Source organism: Cetorhinus maximus, chromosome 3 (genome assembly GCF_964194155.1).
Source record: "Cetorhinus maximus chromosome 3, sCetMax3.hap1.1, whole genome shotgun sequence".
Taxonomy (NCBI): domain Eukaryota; kingdom Metazoa; phylum Chordata; class Chondrichthyes; order Lamniformes; family Cetorhinidae; genus Cetorhinus; species Cetorhinus maximus.
This window is the reverse complement of record NC_135881.1, coordinates 22,994,901-23,015,726: the sequence shown is the minus strand read 5'-3', so window position 1 is coordinate 23,015,726 and position 20,826 is coordinate 22,994,901. Positions and strand designations below refer to the sequence as shown.

General features: G+C 47.5%; 1 protein-coding gene across 1 annotated transcript in view; it reads right to left on the bottom strand.

The window, feature by feature from the left end:
- The window catches only part of dpp6a (dipeptidyl-peptidase 6a), an 848,482-nt gene that overhangs the window by 310,349 nt on the left and 517,307 nt on the right, over positions 1–20,826 (bottom strand). The gene's annotated exons all lie outside the window — the stretch shown is intronic.

The window sequence follows — 20,826 nt, the reverse complement described above, 5'->3', positions numbered from 1 at the left end:
AGGATTTTGATCAAAATTAAATTTTCTTTCCTACTTCTGGTGTATTACGAGATAGTTGACTTGGCCATATGATCCTGAAAGAAATAAAGTAAAACCTTTGTTATCCCGGCATGCTCGGGAAATGGGTGGTACCGGTTAAGTGCCGGTAAACATTACTCCGGTGACAGGACAAGGTGCCACTCTGTCTTTGAGGGGGAGAGGGGAAGCAGCTGTGCAGTCAAGGGCCCCAGCATAGCAGGCATCACCGTGAAAACAGCACAACTGAAGACTAAACTGACACAAATCACACCACAGACCGGCCTTTAACAAAAATCGAGCTGTCAGCTGCCACTGACAGTTGCTTTGTTCAGGCACAAAAAACCAAAACTGACCCAATAATTTAATAATTTGGGTTTACAGCCTAAGGACAGCTTCTGCAAATTTACAATCTATTGTTATTATTAATCATATTTTTTTTAGAGAATGCATTATCTGAACACCGAAGTGGCCAGCTTTTAAAGAAAACAGTAGAGCTATCAGAAATTCTGGTTACTAGAGAATTCTGGTAGGTAAAGTGTTGGATAACACAAAGTTTACTGTAGTTAAATTAGAACAACAGGCTTTAACACTCCTGAACAGAGGATAATTGATGCCTTGGATGTTAGTGCCCGACAAATGCTTAATATTGATGAGGTAATCTCCCATGGGGTTGCACATGGTGTGCCAAGACCAAGAGAAGCCTCTCAGTGAAGCAGGGTTAGAGGGTAGTGGCTAACTGGGCCAAGGAGTTGCTGTAGTACATCTTGTCGATTTTACACATTGCAGCCATTGTGTAGCAGTGATGGAGGGGGTGGATATCCAGTCCAGTGACAGGGGTACCGATCAGGCAAACTACCCTGTTCGGGATGTCAAGCTCCTCCAGTCTTGCTGCAACTTGATCCATCCAGGTAAGTGATGAGTTGAAGGTCAAGTGGAGTCTTGTTTTAAATCCTAAGGCCATAAGATGTAGGAGCAGAAGTAGGCCATCCGGCCCATCGAGTCTGCTCTGCCATTCAATGAGATCATGGCTGATCTGATAATCCTTAACTCCACTTTCCTGCCTTTTCCCCATAGCCCCGATTCCCTTACTGATCAAAAATCTGTCTATTTCAGCCTTGAATATACATAACAACCCAGCCCCCACAGCCCTCTGCAGTAAAGAATTCCACAGATTCACTACCCTCTGAGAGAAGAAATTCCTCCTCATCTCTGTTTTAAATGGACTTCCCCTCGCTCTGAGATTATGCCCTCTGGTCCTAGACTCTCCCACAAGGGGAAACAACCTCTCAACGTCTACCCTGTGAAGCTCCCTAAAAATTTTACATGTTTCAATAAGGTCGCCTCTCATTCTTCTAAACTCCAATGAGTAGAGGCCCAACCTACTCAACCTCTCCTCATAAGAAAATCCCTCCTTCCCCGGGATCAACTGAATGAACCTTCCCTTCGACTGCCTCCAATGCCAGTATATCTCTCCTTAGACAAGGGGACCAAAACTGTTCACAGTATTCTAGGTGTGGTCTAACTAGTGCCTTGTATAGTTTTAGCAAGACTTCCCTATTTTTATACTCCATTCCCTTTGAAATAAAAGCCAACATTCCATTTGCCTTACCTATTATCTGCTGAACTTGTATGTTAGCTTTTTGGGATTCATGCACGAGGACCCCCAAATCCCTCTGTGCTGCAGCTTTTTTCAGTCTTTCTCCATTTAAATAATATTCAGCTCCTCTATTCTTCCTGCCAAAGTGAAAAACCTCTCATTTTCCCACATTATATTCCATCTGCCATGTTTTTGCCCTCTCACTTAATCTGTCTATATCCCTCTGTAGACTCTTTGTGTCATGCCCACCATTTGCCTTCCCATCTACTTTTGTGTCATCTGCAAACTTGGCGATAGTACATTAATTTCCCTCATCCAAGACATTACTATATATTGTAAATAATTGTTGCAGCACTGGTCCCTGTGGCATTCCTCATTATCTATCACCTATGTATCGTGAATGTTAGCTGTCACTTGTCAACCCAAGCCTAGATATTATCCGGGTTTGGCAGTAGACTGGCACAGATTGCTGCTTTATTATCCTGAGTTGTGGAAATCAGTATAAAAATCTTTCTTTCTTATTAGTTTTAAAACATTTGATGCTATCTAGAACCTCAAGTGATATCATGGTTCATTAAATTTAGTTCTAGAACCTCCTGCGATAGCATATCTCAGACAGACACTTGCAGACAGTGCTTACTTAGAGGTGATGGCATAGTGGTATTGTTGCTGAACTAATAGTCCAGAGACCCAGCAAAATGATCTGGGGGCACGGATTCGAATCCCGCCATGGCAGATGGTGGAATTTGAAGTCAATAAAAATCTGAAATTAAAATTCCCACGATGACCAGGAAGCCATTGTTGATTGCTGTAAAAACCCATCAGGTTCACTAATGCCCTTTAGGGAAGGAAACCTGCTGTCCTTACCTGATCTGGCCTACATGTGACTCCAGACTCACAGCAGCAATATGACTGACTGGCTCTTAAATACCCTCTGCCACTCAGTTGTGTCAAACCACTACAAAGTCACAAAAAAGGAATGAAACCGGACGGACCACCTGGCATTGACCAAGGCACCGGAAATGACAATGGCAATCTCAGCCCTGTCGACCCTGCAAAATCTTCCTTACTAACATCTGGCGGTGGCTAGTGCTAAAATTGGGAGAGCTGTCTCACAGACAAGTCATCCTCACAGAATCATATCTTACAGATAATGTCCCAGACATCTCCATCACCATCCCTGGGTATGTCCTGTCCCACCAGCATGACAGACCCAGCAGAGGCGGTGGCACAGTGGTATGCAGTCAGGAGGGAGTTGTCCGGGGAATCTTCAACATTGATTCCAGACCCAATGATGTCTCATGGCATCAGGTCAAACAAGGGCAAGGAAGCCTCCTGCTGATTACCACGTACCACCCTCCCTCAGCTGATGAATCAGTGCTCCTCCATGTTGAACACCACTTGGAGGAAACACTGAGGGTGGCAAGGCTGCAAAATGTACCCTGGGTGGGGGACTTCAATATCCATCACCAAGAGTGGCTTGGTAGCACCACACTGACCGAGCTGGCCGAATCCCAAATGACAAATTTGCTAGACAGGGTCTGCGGCAAGTGGTGAGGGTACCAACAAGAGGAAAAAACATACTTGACCTCATCCTCACCAACCTGCCAGATGCATCTGTCCTTGACAGCATCGGTAGGAGTGACCACCGCACAGTTATTGTGGAGATGAAATCCCACCTTCACATTGAGGATACCCTCCATCGTGTTGTGTGGCACTACCACTGTGCTAAATGGGATAGATTTCAAAAGGATCTCGCAATTCAAGACTGGGCATCCATGAAGCGCTATGGGCTATCAGCAGCAGCAGAATTGTACTCGAGCACAATCTGTAACCTCATGGCCCAGCATATCCCCCACTCTACCATTACCATCCAGCCAGGGGATCAACCCTGGTTCAATGAAGAGTGCAGGAGGGCATGCCAGGAGCAGCACCAGGCATACCTAAAAATGAGGTGTCAACCCGGTGAAGCTATAACACAGGACTACTTGTGTGCCAAACAGCAAAAGCAGCAAGTGATAGACAGAGCTAAGCGATCCCACAACCAACGGATCATACCTAAGCTCTGCAGTCCTGCCACATCCAGTCATGAATGGTGGTGGACAATTAAACAACTCACTGGAGGAGGAGGAGGCTCCACAAATATCCCCATCCTCAATGATGGAGGAGCCCAGCACATCAGTGCAAAAGATAAGGCTGAAGAATTTGCTACGATCTTCAGCCAGAAGTGCCAAGTGGATGATCATCTCGGCTTCCTCCGGGGGTCCCCAGCATCACAGATGCCAGTCTTCAGCCAATTCAATTCACTCCACATGATATCAAGAAATGGCTGAAGGCACTGGATACTGCAAAGGTTATGGGCCCTGACAATATTCCGACAATAGTACTGAAGACTTGTGCTCCAGAACTTGCCGCGCTCCTTGCCAAGCTGTTCCAGTACAACTACAACACTGGCATCTACCCGGCTATGTGGAAAATTCCCCAGGTATGTCCTGAACACACAAAGCAGAACAAATTGAACCCAGCCAATTACCGTCCCATCAGTCTACTCTCGATCATCAGCAAAGTAATGGAAGGGGTCATCAACAGTGCTATGAAGCGGCACTTGCTTAGCAATAACCTGCTCACTGACACCCAGTTTGGGTTCCGCCAGGGCCACTCAGCTCCTGACCTCATTACAGCCTTGGTTCAAACATGGACAAAAGAGCTGAACTCCCAAAGTGAGGTGAGAGTGACTGCCCTTGACATCAAGGCTGCAAACATTCACTCACTCCACCGCAGTAGCAGCAGTGTGTACCATCTACAAGATGCACTACAGGAATTCACCAAGGCTCCTTCAACAGCACCTTCCAAATCCATGACCACTACATCTAGAAGGACAAGGACAGCAGATAGATGGGAACACCACCACCTGGAAGTTCCCCTCCAAGCCACTCACCATCCTGACTCGGAAATATATCACCGTTCCTTCACTGTCGCTGGGTGAAAATCCTGGAACTCCCTCCCTAACAGCACTGTGGGTGTACCTACACCACATGGCCTGCAGCGGTTCAAGAAGGCAGCTCACCATCACCTTCTCAAGGGCAATTAGGGATGGGCAATAAATGCTCGTCCAGCCAGTGAAGCCCACATCCCGTCAATGAATTAAAACAAAGATATGTTTACTAATTTATTTCATCTTCGGTAAACAGAAGCCTAGACTATGTATTCAAGTCCTGGAATGGCACATGGCCCCATAACCTTATGACTCAAGAGTCGAGAATGGTAGTGACTGAGTCAGGATGATGTGTAGCTATAGTTTCATTCATAAGGAGGATTACTTACAGTTGGTGCTGTTCACCCTCCAGTTTAATACAGTTGCTATGTAGCTTTGGTTTAATAGCTCTTGGTCACCAGCAGATGGCATGCCTTTCTCAATATTTGCTTTCACAAAAGCACAGCTAACCCTTTAGGCACTGAAATGTCAAAGCCATGAAAATTACACACAGATTCGCCCCACCTCACCCCATTACTGCTCTTCTGCGCTGCAGCTCCAGGTTTCAATTCTGTGTGAATAAACCCACAGGTAACTCAACTCCCTGTGCCTTTCCTGACATTCTCTAAAGGGACATTCATCACCATCTCATTATGAACAGCAACCACAAATACCTCATCCTCTTCCCTTGTGTCAGCCTGCCCAGCCAGTACGCCCACTAGGAGACAGCAGCACCAACTTCCTTCTCATCCAGCTCAGCCCACCTACGGGGGTCTTTATCAGCAAGCCCCACCCTGTTCTCCTGCTATTCTGTCATCTTCACTTCCTTTGAGCACCTCACTTTATTGCAATCCTCTCATCTCTCCTTCAAAACCCCTGCTCTCTAATAGCAAAATTGAGTTCCTTCCCTTCTCTCTACTAAGCGACTCCTAATCTTTGGTGATTTATCTCCATCTCAACTCCATTTGCAACCACCACTTCCTCAATTATAAATTTTTCCAACCATATCCTCGGCCATTCCTTCAACCTTGCCATCCTCTGTGGCCTCTGTCCTCCCATTACTGACAAGGCCACCTCTCACCATTTCTTTGTATCCCTTACCACTCACACCCAATTATCTCCATAGGTCCCCACTTCTTTCTGCATCCCTTAAAATAAGTTCACCCCAGGTTTCTTACAACTGTAGTTTCAAAGCCCTAACCGCCTAGCCTTTGGGGTTCCATTTGCCATCATACTTCTGCAGTTGTCAATTTGCGTGACCATTCCTCTCGCCTTCACCTCTAATATCCTTGTCCCCAGCAAAACCTTTACTCACCTCCATCTCGGTTGATTCCTGATAAGGATCCCACATTTGCCCCCTCAACTCCAAGGGCTGAAGAAGTGAGTGTATCTGCTACACAACTAGTTTAGCCGCCCATCACCAGATCTGGTTGGAACACATCAAAGTTGTTAGCCCTCGCTCTCCTCTGCCAATACTGCTCACTAGCCCCAGATCATCCTGTGACAGTAAGCATAACCCTTTTTTCACTTCTTTACTGTACTATTGACAGTTTCCTTCAATTCCTCCCTCCACCCTAACCAAATGCAACAATGTGAGGAGCTCAATAATTCTTCGTCAATAAGATTGTTCCGCTACCTCTCTTACCTTCTGTAATAAACTTGGAACGCAAAGCTGGTTTCTTGTAAGAAACAGTGAACTTTATTTACAGACTCCAGATGCTTGTTCCAAGACCAAAGCTAAAAAGATCCACCCCTAAGATTCCCCCACACTCAGGGATGAGATGTCTGTAGTCACATGATCCCCATAACAGTAAGAAATGGTTTAACTTACAATTACTACATTCCTCCCCCTTTAATTTTGTTTTACCTTCTTATTTACAAAAATATCTTAACCCATATCATATACAATTATATGCAGTTCACGCCATTATAAATTTAGTCTTTGAGGTGGTTTCGGATTCGTGTAGAGCGACGCAACTCGACAACTGGAGTTCCAGTTCTGATGAAGAGTCATACTGACTCGAAACGTTAACTGTATTCCTCTCCGCAGATGCTGTCAGACCTGCTGAGTTTTTCCAGCTGTTTTTATTTTTGTTTCCATGACTGGAGGTTCTTCCATTGGATCGACTTGCACAGGAACTGCAGCATCAGGGACATCCTTAGACAATGGCAGTTCAGATTTATTTACTTCAACAGAGACATCAGGTATGTCTGTTCGTTGTCGATCTGAATCCTCGGGGGTCGAAGTTTCGACTTCGATTTCAGGTGGATTAACTGGTTATTGGAGGGTTTCTCGACTTCTGAGACGATCCACGCGTTTCCTAACAATCCTGTTTTCCAATTCTACCTGATAAGATAAAGGTCCTGTTTCAGAGACGATTGTACCAGGGACCCATCTCGATCCAGTTGCAAAATCTCATACAAAAACTGTCTCCCCCACAGTAAACTCTCAAACTTTATTGCGAGCGTCATAATCACTTCTTGACTATTCTGATTTTCTCTCCACCTTCCCCTCTAAATTAGGAAATACTAGACTCAATCTTGTATGAAGTCAGCGCTTTATTAACAATTCTGAAAGTGTTAAACCAGTGGTTGCATGAGGATTTGTGCGATAGTTGAACAGAAATCATTGAAATTCACATTTCTAACGTTCTCTCTGTTAGTTTCTTCATGCCAGTTTTAAATGTTTGTAACGCTCTTTCGGCTAACCCATTGGACGAGGGATGGTACGGTGCTGTTCTGACGTGTTTAATCCCATCTAGGTTCATGAATCTTTGGAATTCGGTGCTAGTGAAAGTAGTACCATTGTCTGACACAATAACTTCAGGTAAACCATGAACACTGAAACTCTGGTGCAGTTTTTCAACGGTCGCAGATGAAGTAGGTGATCTCACTTCAAACACATCCATCCATTTGGAATGTGTGTCGATATTCACAAGAAACAGGGTACCTAGAAATGGACCCACATAGCCTATATGTAGTCTAAGCCAGGGTCGACCAGGCCATTCCCAGGGGTGCAGTGGGGCTGAAACGGGCAACTTCTGCTGTTGTTGGCACTGGAGGCAGTGTTTAACTATTTTTTCTGTATCACTGTCTATACCTGGCCACCAGATATAACTTTGTGCGAGCATCTTCATTTTCAAAATACAAGGATGTGCACTATGAAGTTCTTCTAATAATGGTTCTCTTCCTTGCAAAGGGATAACGACTCTTGCTCCCCATAACAAGATACCATCTTGACAACTCAGTTCAGATCTACGTACAAAGAATGGTTTCAATTCTTCAGGGACTTGTGTATTTCACCATCCCTGTAATACTTGTTCACGGACTCTTGCTAAAGTTGGATCCCGATTTGTCCAATTATTTATCTGCCGTGTACAGACTGGTGAGGAGTCCAGGAAATTCAACGCAAGTACTACCTCTTGAGGTACTGGAACACGTGTAAGACTATCTGGCAAAGCGAGATGATTGAAGGCACCTGCATTTGCTACATGCACACCCATAAAATGTACTCGCATGCCGACAAGATTAAAGCCCATGTTCGAATTCTGGTAGAGGCTATCGGTAAACAGTCCTAACAGTTGTTTGCGATCTGACACTATGGAGGTGTCGACAGTGCAAATATTGATGGAACTTCTTTATTCCAAATATGACAGATAAGCCTTCTTTTTCAATTTGCGGGTATCCTTTCTCTGCTGCAGAAAGGGTTCTGGACACATATCCTATCGGTCTTTCAGATCCATCCTCCATCTTGGGACAATACTGCTCCCACTCCGTAGGGAGATGCATACAAGTGAGTTTCAATTCCTTTGATGGGTCATAGTGCACTAGCAGACACGATGAGTGTAAAAGCTCCTTGACTCTTGTATAGGCTTCCTCTTGCTGTGCCTTCCCGGACCATCTGTGGTTCTTCTTCAATAATAAGTGTAAAGAGGCTAACACTGTAGATAGATTAGGCAAAAATTGACCATAAGTTTACCATACCCAAAAAAGACTTGAGCTCCATGATGTTGGTAGGAGAGGGTGCTTCCTTGCTTGCCCTACTTTCTCCTCTAATGGATATAACCCTTGGGCATCCACTCGATGACCCAGATATGTAACTTCCTTTGCTTAGAAGGTGCACTTATCTATTTTTAAACGAACGCCAACCTCCAAAAATCTCTTCAGAACCCCTTCCAGGTTTGCCTCATGTTCTGCTTCTGTGGATCCTGTGAGTAAGACATTGTACAGCTACACTATAATTCGGGGGAGTCCTTGTAGGAAGCTTTCCATGATTCTCTGGAACATCACACAGGGATGACAGACCGAAGGGTAGGCGTGTATATTGGTACAGGTCCTTGTGCGTGTTTATGGTGACATAACTTCTTGATGTGTTGTTCAGCTCGAGCTGTTGATGTGCATGACTCATGTCCAGTTTAGTACAGGATCTTCCTCCTGCAAGTTTAGCATAGAGATCTTCAATCCTTGGGATTGGGTATTTGTCTAATTTTGCAGTCTTGTTTACCATTAATTTATAATCTCTGCAGATGTGAATGGTTTGGTCCGGTTTCAGCCTAGGGACTATGGGTGCTGCCCATTCTGAAAATTAGACTTGCTGTGACTTAGACTTGCAAATGACATAATTCCACTTCTAGCTTTCCTTTTAGTGCGTACGGCACAGGTCTTGCCTCAAAAAACCAGGGTGTCGCTTCAGGGTCCATGTATATTTTAGCTTGTAGACCGTTGATTTTCCCCAGCTCATCTCAGAATACTCTGTATTACCTTTTCAACAACTCTGCAATTCCTCCTGTCCTGACCTGAAAAATTTCTGGCCAGTTTAGTCTGATTTCCTTCAACCAATCACGACCCAAAAGGCTAGGCCCTTCCCCAGTTACAACAATTATTGGCAGCTGAGCTGTCTGTTGTCTGTATGATACAGGAACAGAGGTGATGCCTTTCACCTGTATTGCTTCTCTTGCATATGTTTTTAACTGAGCAGTGGTTTTCTCCAAACTCAATGGCTTGGTACCTTCTGTGAGGCATTTAAAGATGTGTTCTCCCACCAATGTGGTCGATACCCCTGTGTCCACCTCCATGTGCAGAGGCTTTCCATTTACTTGAAGCATAGCAGTGATTAGTTCATTTTCCCTGGACTTCAGATTGTGTAGGGAATAAAATTCAGCCTCAGTAACTTCTGGCTCAACTATATTGTGCACTTCATTCAACTTGACCTGTTGTCTGAATGGCTGCTTTGACCTAGTTCTGCACTGTTTAACAACATGCCCTTTCTTGTGGCAATAGTGGTTTTCTGCCTCTGTAAATCCACAGACTCCAGGTGCATGATTTCCCCCACGATGGTAACACTTCAACTCTGGGTTACCGGTGAGCTGCTTCCTGTATTTCTTTTTATTTTTTTTCACGGTAGCCTCCCTGGTCTACACGCCACGCCCGGCAGCAGGTTCCTGCCCTAGCTGCAAAACGGCGCCATGTAGCACGCTCTGCAGAGCCTGCGAGTCCCTCTCAGTGCTCTCCATTGCTAGCGCTATCTCCAAGGTGCACTTCAGGTCTAGCTCAACCTCTATCCGCAGCGCTAAATGCTATATTAGTTTATGCCACAAACCAAACGATCTCGCAACATGTCGTTTAAAGTATCACAGAAGCCGCAGTGCTCCGTTAACTGTTTTAACTTCATGATGTACGTTGCGATCGACTCAGTGGGGGCCCTTACTCGAGAGTTAAACTTGAATCTTTGCAATGATCACTGAGGGTTTAGGTTGAAAATGTCGTTTCACGAGATGTACTGGCTTGGTGAAGGATCTGGGATTTGGCGCGTTTGGAGCCATCAAGCTACGGATTAGGTTATATGTTTTGCTCCCGCAGACACTTAGGAAAATTACCTTCTGTTTCTCCTCCGCCGTTGTTTTGTTAGCTACAAAGTAGAAACCTAATTTCTCAATGCATTGGCTCCAGTCCTCAACGGATGAGTCGTACTGGTTAATTTTGCCAAACAAAGGCATTGCTGGTGAGTATAATTCTTTTCTTTCTTCCCTTAAAATAAATCGCGAGGTGAGGTGCTGTGTCAGCGCTATTTATCCTCATTGCCAATTATAATAAACTTGGAATGCAGGGCTGGTTTCTTGTAAGAAAGAGTAAACTTTATTTACAGGCTCCAGATGAAGCTACATGCTTGTTCCAAGACCAAGGCTAAAAAGCTCTGCCCCTCAGGTTCCCTGCACTTAAGGGTGATTCGTCTGTACAGTCACATGATCCCCATAACAGTGAGAAATTATTTAACTTACTTTCCTTCCCATCATTTTTTCCCATCAGACTTGCCCTGCCCTAGCCCTGAACCCACATCTCCCTCCACTTGTTCTTCTATTTAGTCTCTTGCCCTCTCTGAGCTCACCTTGGCGTGAAACCCACCTTCTTTCCCTTGACCCTATTCCTACCAGGTTGATGACCATCAGCTTCCTTCCTTAACCTCCATGGCTGACATCGTAAATGGTTCTCCCTCCTCAGGTTCTGCACTCCTCACTCTCAAAACTGCTGCATGAGTCACAATTGTCTCCAGTGAAACATTGGGAGGACCAAAACCAGTATGGGCTCCATAATCCATAAATTCCATAACCTACCACCATCTGCCTTCTAGACATGGTCTCAGACTAAAACAAACTTTTCACAACATTGGTATCCTAGTCAACTATGAGCTATTTCTAATCCCATATCCTCTCTACCACGAAGTATTCCTACTTCCATCTCTGTAACATCTCCCATCTCTGCTTCTGCCTCATTTGCTGCTGAACCCCTAATCCATAATTTGTCACCTCCAGACTTGACAATTCCAGTGCATTCCTGACCAGCCTCTCCCTCCACCCTCCATAAGATCATCCAAAGCTCTTCTACCTTTATCTGACCCCCTCTGTTCATCCAGCCTTGTCCTTTCTGATGTACATTGGTTTCCTGCAGTTCAACACCCAGAATTTAAATTTCTCACCCTCCTATTTGAATGCATTCATGGTGGGTTTGTTTTCTCTCCCTATTCTGTAAGCTGCTGCAGCATCGCAACTCCCTATCCTGAACTCTCCCTTCCTCTGACTCTGGTCCCCTAGGCATTGCCCTTCCTCACCCAACCAGCGCTGACCACTGTCAATTTAGCTGCCTAGAACACATATTCTGGAGTACCGTGCCTTAGCTGCTTTGCCTCTCTACCCCTTCTCCTCCTTTAAGGCCCACACAAAAACCCGTGTTTTGATTAAGTCTTATGTTCTAATAAGAACACAAGAAATAGGAGTAGACCACACAGCCAATATCTCCTTCTTTGGTTCATATTCATTTGTTTCAAATTCACACCCATGAAGCACCTTGGGACATTTCTCCACGCGAAAGTAGGTATATGGTGATTGTGTGGAGTAAAATTCTTTCTTCTACAAACCAGTAACTAAGAAAACTCAGTATGCTTATCCCACTTTGCATTGGCCAGTCCATCAATACCATTTACTTTGATGACGCCATAGTGGACAAAAGAGTTTTACCTCAGTGAAAAATTAGACTTTTCCAAAATCTTCTAAAAAATGTTACACATCCTGGGCACCAGTACATGCTGACACAATGACATCTGTTCTTATAGTTCCTTGCACAAAAAACGAGTTACTCTGATGGCTTAGTTAGTAAAGGCAGTGTCTAACTGAGCTTTTTGAGGAAAGGACATTGAATAGGGTGACAGCAGTTAGCTCCAGCTGAAGACGCAGAAATCTGGGACAAAGTTGACAAGCCACGTGGCCTCCTTTAATGTTGTAATAAATAGGCAATCCAGTGCAGTACTGAAGGAGTTCTGCAATGTCGGAGATGCCACCTTTCAGGCAAGATATTAAACCAAGCCCCTGTCTGCTCTCTCAAATGGATATAAAAGATCCCGTGGTACCATTTGAAAAAGAGCAGAGGGGTTCCCCCAGGATTTTGGTCAATATCTATCCCTCAATCAACACCATTAAAGACAGGTTATCTGCTCATGATGACATTGCTGTTTGTGGGGTCTTGCTGTGCGCTAACTTGCTTATCTTTTCCGGCATTACAACAGTGACAACACTTGAAAAATAGTGCACTTTCTGCATAGCGCTCTGGAACACCCTGAGGTTGTGAAAGGCACTATATAAATACAAGTCTTTCTTTTTTTTAATTTGTATGATTTAACCATAAAAGCCAAGTAAGCCTGTGAAATCGTAGCTGGTATCAGTAAGGAGGTCCTCAATCGGCTTCAGTGCTCTTGGGCTTGGAAAGAGAAAATTCGCTAGGGTGACAGCAATGGTCCCCATCAGTAGCACTCTCACCTCTGAGCCCGAAGGTTGTGGATTCAAGCTGCACTCCAGAGACACAAGCAAAGAAATACAGACTGACACTCCAGGGCAGGACTGAGGGAGCCCTGCACTGTTGGAGGGGCTGTCCTTTTGGATGAGATTTTAAAACAAAGCCCTGTGTACTCTCTTAAGCCGACATAAAAGTTTTCATGGTAATGTTGTCCCTGGTGTCCTGGCCAATATCCTGATCCTCATCATATTGCTGTTTGTGGGAACCTGCTGTGTTCAAATTGGCTGCTGCAACGAATGCATTACACTATTGACTAGAATTCAAAAAGCACTTCATTGGCTGCTGTGAAAGGTGCCATACAAATGCAAGTTTTTCTTTACCTGATTGTTATCCAATATCCTCTGTTAGAAACTGTACACATGAAGACATCAAATGAGTATCAGGCTGGATTTGACTGTGATGTTCCCTCCCCCAAGGGACTCAGGGTTAAGGCTCTCAAGAACAATGGACGCTTGGATGATGCACTGGCTGATGCCTGGTGCATGTAGAACTGCAGTCCAGCAAGATTCAGCACTTTCAGGGCAGAAGTGGTCAAAAACCAAAGGGGAATAATGCAGCAAAGACACTGAGCAGCAGGTTCACATTACTGTTTCATTTACCATGACGCTGCACTTAAGTGTTTGCAGGCTGGGTAAAGAGTGTGAAAAATATTTTACCAATGTTTGAAAAACCTATAAAATTTTTCAACTAATTTTCACTCCCCTTTTCCCTGAAGGTTTGACTCACACAGGGCGATAGCTCCACGGGAGCTGCTGGCCCTCTTTCCAGTTCTCTTCCGCAGCGATTGATGGCAGTTTGGTGCTCGGATGTTGTAGTATTTCTTTAAGTGGGTGTGTCCATAAACTGAAAACACTATCAAACAGGATATGATCCCATCTGTCATGTGACAAAGAGTTGTAATGTGTTAGTTGACCAAGGAAGAGATGTTAGTAACAACTCCTCTCCTGAAACGTGCATGCTGCTGTCATCTTCAAATAAAAGAACTCCCAACATTGCTCACCAGTCCTACCTGAGTGACTAGTAAGCTTGTGTTCAAGGGTAGAAGGAAACACAGCAGAGAGGATGTGAAGAAATGAAAACTCAAGCTGATCCAGCATGACATCCACACACAAGCACTTTACAGTAGGATAATTGATTAGAGCAGCAGGAAGTCGGGATGATTTTCCCTGTTTGTGGGGAGCTTAGGACAATCTTGGCAGCCTATGATGCTGGCCAGAGCTGAGACCAACTAACATGAGCAGATTTCTGATTGTCACTGAGTCATCGAGACAGGCTCTGTGGTACCCACAGCTTGTGTTTAAATTGAAAGGAAACAAGACGTGGTCCAGACTCAGCAATTCACCTAATGTACGTTCTTTGTAAACACAGCAGTTAGCTCCACTCTGCACACATTTGACTTTCTTGGTCAATTGTCCCAATCGTCAGTACTTTTGGATGGGCTGTTGTGTTATTTTGTCGAGCTGGGTGAGGAGAACGCAAAAAGGAAAAAGTGACCATGATGTGTGCATCCAATCAACTGATGATGGAGCAACTTTTGGCTGCCTTATATGGAAGGTTAAATGTAAGAGGTCTAGGGCAGAGAGCAGAAGAAACCTCTACCCACAGGGAGTTATGAGGCTGTGGAATTCACTTCAAGAGTTGGTGGTTGAAACAAAAACCAAGACAGATTTTTAATCAGTAAGGGAATCAAGGGTTATGGGGAAAAGGCAGGAAATTGGAATTGAAGATTATCAGGTCAGCCATGATCTCATTGAATGGTGGAGCAGACTTGATGGGGCGAATAGCCTACTTCTGCTCCTACATCTTATGGTCTGAACATTCAAGGCTCATTGGATGGATGGATGAAGGAAAGTGGGTGAAGAAATATGGGAACAGGGTGAACTATTTTTTCAAATGGAGGGTATACACGGGCTCGTGTTGTAACTGCTATACATTTCCATGTATCGCAGACCTAATACTTCAAAACAAACAAGTGGAAAATTTGCTGTAACAATGGGCAGAATTTTGGGGGGGCCTTGCATGGGCGGACGCGGACCCAATCACCACCCGCGATCAGATCTGCGCAGACATTTTACGCGGGCGGGCCGCCCAGTGTGAAACACGGCTCCCGAGGACAGCGGGAGTGGATGGGCAACGGAGGGACTGCAGTGACCACCGGGTCCAATGGGGACCCGGCGGCCTGTTTTAAAAAGCTGCTGCAGTCTTTCAAAGGCTGTGAATCATGGCCCAGTGGAAGGGCTCCCCAGAGCGTTGCTGGTGAGCAGGCCAGGCAGGAGGGTAGGGCAGGGGGGGCACTGTGCTCCTCGTTTTTCAGACAATTGCCTTGCTGCCCTCCTCGAGGAGGTGGCAGCACGGCGGGAGGTCCTGGTACCCCAGGAGGGAAGGAGCAGGTGCCCCCCCACATGACCAAACGTGCCTGGGAGGAGGTGGCAGAGGTGGTGAGCTCCCGCGACGTGGTGTGGCGCTCCTGGGTCCAGTGTCGCAAGTATTTCAACGGCTTCTTGCACTCAGGAAGGGCGAGTACCATGTTGGCATTGGTCACTAACCCAACAGGTAGGCTTTCCCCCCCAGGCACCCTCCCCACCCCCAAGTCTGAGTGTAGTGGCTGCATTGAATCATTGACGCCATGTGTCCTTCGCTGGGTGGGCCAGCAGATATTGCCCATGCCGAGATCACCCTGAGAGGGTGGTGAAGAGATGGGTTCTGCACCCGCAGCGAGTGGTACACTGAGACCCACATTACTGTTTTGGGGGCAACCTGGAGGATCTGCACCTAGGCGCAGTGCTGGAACTGCAAAACATGTCCAAGTGAGGGTGATGACATGCTGGGAGGGGAGCTTCAGGTGGCATTGGCACCGATCGATCTGCTGCCCTCTGCGCTCCATGTGCTTGCGCTTCCTTGCTTTGCAAGGTTAGACCGTGTGGTGCCAAATGTGATGTAGGCTGCAATGGGCCAAGGCGGTGGGGGGCGGGGGGACAGGCCTAGCATCTTTGTGTGAGTGTTCGGCAGCAGCGGGGTGAGGAGGCACTGGAGCCCTGCAATGTCCCACTCTGGTTGGGGTGGGCCGTCCGCAAAGAGAATCCAGGTACAAGTAGCACTAATCAATGCTTTTCTCTCCTTTTCAGGAGAAGAATGCACATAATGCCGCCGAGTGGGTGAGGACTGGCGGAGGGCTGGCCCAGTTGGCAATCATTAGCAGGTTCAAGCAGTAGGCCCTCGATCTGAGAGATGCCACGTGCCGAGGTCCACCGGTGTCGGTGAGGCTGGGGTGCCATGGGCAGGTATGTTTGCCCAGCACTGAGGTCACCATTAGTGTCCCAACAGCCATGGCAGTGCTGAATGTTCAGTGATTGAAGTTTGCAAAAAAGCTTGACCATTGCTTATGAAAGGATGAGCGCATAATGATCCGGGGGAAAGGGATACAGATTGTCATTGCCTCCACATTAACTGATCCAATGTCCTTGTTCTTCCTTTCAGCATCAGTGGAACAGGGCCGGGAGGAGAAGCAGCAGAGGCCCCCTCTCACACCTGAGGGCCCTGAAGTCTCGGACTCACCAGCATCACAGCATCTCTGCCAGGCAGGCACCAGCACAGATACTAGTACCTCAGTGGGTACCTCGGCTAGTGTCCCAGGACACAGTGGTGAGGGCACTTCACAGTCGCTGGAGGAGCTGGCAGAGACAGAGAGTGCCCATGGCGTCAACAGTCAGAGGGCTGCAGGGGTCCAGGCACATGCTCAGTCGGTGCCTGATGATGTGCCTCTGGAGTCATCCGTGAGGCAGCAAACGTTGGAAGTCCAGCAGGGTGTGCAGGAGGATATGGCGGACATACATGAGGCTATGCTTGGCTTAGCTTCCATGGTGAAGGAGTCCATGCTGATCATCCCCGATGCAATGACCCTCATGTCCGAGCGCCATGCTTCCTCCATGGAGAGAGTGGCGACTCTCGTGGAGAGGCTCCTCCAGGAGAACAATCAGGGCTTCCTGGGGATGCGCTCAGACCAGCAAGCCCTCACTGCGGCATTGACCTCAGCTGGTCAATGCCAGTGTGGCAGATGATCTGGGCATCAAGTTTCCCAGCTCGGTGCCGATCCATCTATGGTGAGCAGGGAGGTCCAAAGCGACCTCACGTCGGCGCAGCAGCAGCCTGTCATCTCTGCGAGCTCCTCTCAGGGCGCTCCGGATGAGGGCAGAAGCTCCTCACTCCCTCTGCCAGTGACCGTTGCATCCAGTGAGGCTGTGACAACTGGGGAGATGCCAGCTGTGCAACTGGCAGCTCCCTCCCAGGCGGGGCCAGCACAGGCTCCACAGGCCAGAGGACAGCCGCCAAGGTCATTGAGGCCAACAGGACAGCACAGTGAGCAGGCTGGCTCAGTTGCAAGTGCCAGCGTATGGGAAGTACCTAGACGTAGCACCCGAAAGCATAAATTTAAAGCACCTTAGGCACACCACAGGTTTCTCACTGGTGCTTTTGTGTTGCCCCGCAATGAGGTCATGATTAGTTGGTGTGGTGTTTAACACCTTTGTCATTTTGTTTCCTTCAGTTCATTTTGTTGTATCATTAAATTTAGACATGTGACCATGGCTGAGGGTGCCTCTTTTCCTCTGCAGGTGGATGGTTACCCATGATGTTATGAGTGAGTTGTGTCACATTGAGCTTTATTGACAAGGCCCTTAGTTAATGTTCCTTTCCGGGCAGATTTTACACTCAGGTATTGAGAATGGAGCCTGCAGCACAGGCGTGTGTTGGAGGTCCACCTGTGGTGTTCTAGCTGAAGGTTCTTTGGATTAAAGCCTCCCGGGTGTCCCTGCCTCCCTGGAGTATGCCCGGGTCAGCGTCTACCCCCTCAGCATTTCCCTGTGCGTGCTCATCCTCGGACTCACTGCTGGACTCATCGTGTGCAGCTGCAGCCACTGCATCTACATCTTCTTCACCCACAGCGCACCCCCTTTCCAGCACCAGATTATGGAGAGTGCAGCATGCAACCACTCTCAGCAACACACAATCTGGGGGGTACTGGAGTGCACCCCCTGAGTGGTCCAGGTATCGGGAGCACATCTTGAGAAGACTGATGGTTCTCTCCACCACAGCCCTTGTGGAGGCGTGGCTCCTATTGTACCGTTACTCAGCCTCTGTTCTTGGATGGCGGAGAGGCATCATGAGCCACCTTCTGAGGGGATAGCGCTTGTCACCCAGCAGTCATCCATCCAGCCGGGCATGAGCACTGAAGAGCCTCAGCACCTGGGAGTGTCTGAGGATGTAGGCGTCGAGGGAGCTGCCTGGGTACCTTGCGCAGGCTTGTAGAATCAGCATCCTATGGTCACACACTATCTGCACATTCATGGAGTGGAAGCCCTTCCTGTTGACGATCCTGCTGGCGCCTTGATGGCCACTTGTGCAGTCGATTGCACTCTGGACACAGGGAAGCCAGCAATGGCCGTGAAGCCACTGGCTGGCTGTGTCTGGCTGGCCTGGTCCCAGCGGTAGTGGATGAAGGTCAATGCATGCCTGAACAGAGCGTCTGTAACCTGCTTGACACAAGGGTGGACCGCTGATTGGGAAATACCGCGAAGATCACCCACCGACCCCTGGGAAGTGCTAGAGACATAGAAGTTGAGGGCAGCTGTGACCTTAAGAGCCACTGGCATGGGGTGCCCTCCCACACAGTTCGCGGAGATCTCATGGCTATCATCTGACAGTTAGAGTCGACTGTCTCCTTTGGCACTGCTCCTTAGACATATTGAGCTAGCTGCTTCGTCGCCTGTACCCTGGCAGCAGGATAGTGGCATCTTCTGCAGCCCCTTCCGCCTTGGACTTCCTATTGGCCCTGTGCCCCTTGTGCCTGCGCCTCTCCTCCCAAAGGCGGCTCCTCTGGAGGCTGAATGTGGATTCCTGGCCTCCTCCCCCTTCTGGTCCTCCCTTCCTCCTCAGAGGAGGTGCCTCCTGTGGAGAGCACAACTCCCTTTCCCAGGCTAAGGGAAGGCTTCCTGAAACCTGCAGGCCACAAAAAGGATCTTCACTGCAGAGTGTTGACCTGAAGGTTGAGTCCTTTCCAAGCAGCTAGTATGCGTTTTGAAGTATTTCTGCTCACATAGTCAAGTATCAGTAACTTTCCAAATTAAATACCTGACTGAGCACATTCACGACCTCTCTGACCCCTCTTATCCCGCCCATGGATGAGGTTAATACAAATGTGCCCTACCCGCTTGCCCGTTGCACCCGTGCGATGACCTGAAGATTGCACGGGCCCCGAAAAGTCGCAGTCAATTGGCGCTTCAAGGGCCTTAAGTGGCCCGTTAATTAATGACGGGCACGCATCGGAGATCATCGCGCGCCCGCCCAACGAAATATCGCGATGGCGCATGATGACGTCGGGACGCTCGCCCGAACTCACCGTGCATCATTTTACACATCGGCATGTGGGGCCCACCCCCCGCACGCCCACGGGAAAATTCTGCCCAAGAACACGGACACTAGAAACAGGAGCGGAAGTCGACCATATAGCCTGTTGAACCTGCACCACCATTTAATATGATCATGGCTGACCACAGGTTTCAACGTTAGAAACTTCTTTGCGTTTATGTTACATATGACATGGAGGTGAAACCTGCTCCTACGGCTGTCTTTTTGAGGGTTTAAGAAAATGTTAACCCAGAGTGTTACTTCAAATTAAGCAGCAGAAGTAGAGCTAGTGGATAGCGGTTCAACCTGATAAAATATTTTTTTAGGACAGGTTCCAGAAGAATTTCCTTCACGCTCATCAATATGGGGAATAAATGTTCAGATTACAGCAGTAAAGATAGAGACCAGGAATCATTTAAGAAATCACGGCTGAGATTTAGTGCGGGTGACGGGGACCCCAACCCCACCCCAGGTTGGAGTACAGGTGGGAATCCCACGTCGCTTCCATGGGGGAGGCCCAAACCGATTTCAGTGCCCTGAGGCCTTCCACACAATCAATCCCCCCATGAGGCGGAAACCCCAATGCCGGAGAGCTGCCGACTCATTAGCAGCTCTCCATTGCTGGCGGTGCCACAAGAAATGCTGGCTGCTGCTGCTGGTCATGCGCTAAAGCCCAGCCCAAGGATCGTCACTGGGGTCCTGGATACAGGTGAGTGAGGGAGGAAGGGGGTCGAGGACAGGTGGTAGTGATGGGGGGAGTTGCCAGAGGCACTAGGGCATCAGGGGTGGAAGGGGATCGGAGGCAATGGTAGGGCATTCAGTGGCCTCTCCATCTCGATCATTAATGAGCCCAATTGACAGAGCGGCCACCAGTGTGCAAGATTGCTGGGTCAGGTCCTTCCAACCCCCAACTTAATTGGAAACAGTTTTCTGGATGCCAGCAATCTGATGCCCGATTCTCCCAGCAACCCCCCTCCCTTTCCCCGCACTATGATGCCCGCTTCAGTGGACTCCATTAAATTCAGCCCCATGAGGGGTCTGGGCAGGGTAGAGAGGGCGAAGCTGTTCCCACTGGTGAAAGGATCGAGGAGGAGAGGCCGAGAGGTCACTGATTTAAGGCGATTGACACAAGAAGCAATCATGGTAACATGGGGAAAACCTTTTACGCAGCGAGCGGTTTGGATCTGGACTGCTCGACTTGAAACCGTGGTGGAGGCGCCTTCGGGGGCATTCGTTAGGGAACAGGATGATTATTTGAAGAGAAGAAATTTAGAGGGCTACAGGACAAAGTTCACATGAGGGGACGAACCCTTGTCAGTCAGTCTGAAGAGACATACAAGCAGACTAATGTACAGTTGTGGGTTGTATGGTAACAGAAATGTTATATCTACATGTCTCTTCCAGCCTAAAATTTAGTGTGCTTGTGACGAAGTAGAGATATACAGGTTTATCTTAAGAGAGATATACAGGTTTGACTATTTAGCTGGTTATT